General features: G+C 35.1%; 1 non-coding gene across 1 annotated transcript; it reads right to left on the bottom strand.

Moving 5' to 3' along the window:
• Positions 1–1,207: 1,207 nt before the first annotated feature.
• Positions 1,208–1,315, bottom strand: LOC148546031 (small nucleolar RNA R71). The gene has a single exon (XR_015901874.1). It is a non-coding gene; the product is annotated as a small nucleolar RNA R71 (small nucleolar RNA).
• Positions 1,316–1,854: the final 539 nt, after the last annotated feature.

Below are 1,854 nucleotides of genomic sequence, written 5' to 3'. Positions count from 1 at the left end.
TTTTAAGTTTGTTACTTGCTTGTTAAGAAAGATTCAAACTTTAAGTTCTAGAATCATATCTCATGATTTCTTGTGAATCAAGTCATTAATTGTGATTTAAAAAAAAAAATCAAACCTTTTTCAAAACCAATTTCAATCATATCTTTTCAAAAATATCTTCTTATCTTAGCTTTTTCAAAAATATGACTTCAAAATATCTTTTCTAACTTCCTAACTTCTTATCTTTTCAAAATTTGTTTCAACTAACTAACTAACTTTTTGTTTGTTTCTTAACTTTTTCAAAACTACCTAACTAACTCTCTCTCTCTCTAATTTTCGAAAATATCTCCCCCCTTTTTCAAAATTTCTTTTTTTATTTAATTATTTTAATCTTTGATTTTTAAAAAAAAAATTTCGAAAATTACTAACCTTTTTCAAAAAAACTATTTTCAAAAATCACTAACTCTTTTTCAAAAATTGTTTTCGAAAATCCTTTCCCTCTCCCATCTTATTCTATTTATTTATTCATCTACTAACATCTCATCTCACATCTCTACCCTCCTCACAGTTGTGTTTCTTCCATTACATTACATTCTTTGTCTTCTCTTTTCTTCTACTAACACAAGGACCTCTATACTGTGGTATAAAGGATCCATATTATTATTATTTTTTTCTGTGCCCTCTTCTTTGTCATATGAGCAGGAGTAAGGACAAGAATATTCTTGTTGAAGCAGATCCAGAACCTGAAAGGACTCTGAAGAGAAAACTAAGAGAAGCTAAATTACAACAATCCAGAGATAACCTTTCAGAAATTTTCGAACAGGAAGAGGAGATGGCAGTCGAAAATAATAATAATGCAAGGAGGATGCTTGGTGACTTTACTGCACCTAATTCCAATTTACATGGAAGAAGCATCTCCATTCCTGCCATTGGAGCAAACAACTTTGAGCTGAAACCTCAATTAGTTTCTCTGATGCAGCAGAACTGCAAGTTTCATGGACTTCCATCTGAAGATCCTTTTCAGTTCTTAACTGAATTCTTGCAGATATGTGATACTGTTAAGACTAATGGAGTAGATCCTGAAGTCTACAGGCTCATGCTTTTCCCTTTTGCTGTAAGAGACAGAGCTAAAGTATGGTTGGACTCTCAACCTAAGGATAGCCTGAACTCTTGGGATAAGCTGGTCAAGGCTTTCCTAGCCAAGTTCTTTCCTCCTCAAAAGCTGAGCAAGCTTAGAGTAGATGTTCAAACCTTCAGACAGAAAGAAGGTGAATCCCTCTATGAAGCTTGGGAGAGATACAAAGGACTGACCAAAAAGTGTCCTTCTGACATGCTTTCAGAATGGACCATCCTGGATATATTCTATGATGGTCTATCTGAGTTATCTAAGATGTCACTGGATACCTCTGCAGGTGGATCCATTCACCTGAAGAAAACGCCTGCAGAAGCTCAAGAACTCATTGACATGGTTGCAAATAACCAGTTCATGTACACCTCTAAAAGGAATCCTGTGAATAATGGGACGCATATGAAGAAGGGAGTTCTTGAGATTGATACTCTGAATGCCATATTGGCTCAGAATAAAATATTGACTCAGCAAGTCAATATGATTTCTCAGAGTCTGAATGGAATACAAGCTGCATCCAACAGTACTCAAGAGGCATCTTCTGAAGAAGAAGCTTATGATCCTGAGAACCCTGCAATAGCAGAGGTGAATTACTTAGGTGAACCTTATGGAAACACCTATAACTCATCATGGAGAAATCATCCAAATTTCTCATGGAAGGATCAAAAGCCTCAACAAGGCTTTAATAATGGTGGAAGAAACAGGTTTAACAATAATAAACCTTTTCCATCATCCACTCAGCAACAGAC

Source organism: Arachis ipaensis, chromosome B9 (assembly GCF_059453495.1).
Source record: "Arachis ipaensis isolate K30076 ecotype BB chromosome B9, ASM5945349v1, whole genome shotgun sequence".
In the NCBI taxonomy this organism is placed as follows: domain Eukaryota; kingdom Viridiplantae; phylum Streptophyta; class Magnoliopsida; order Fabales; family Fabaceae; genus Arachis; species Arachis ipaensis.
This window is presented reverse-complemented; position numbering and strand designations above follow the sequence as displayed.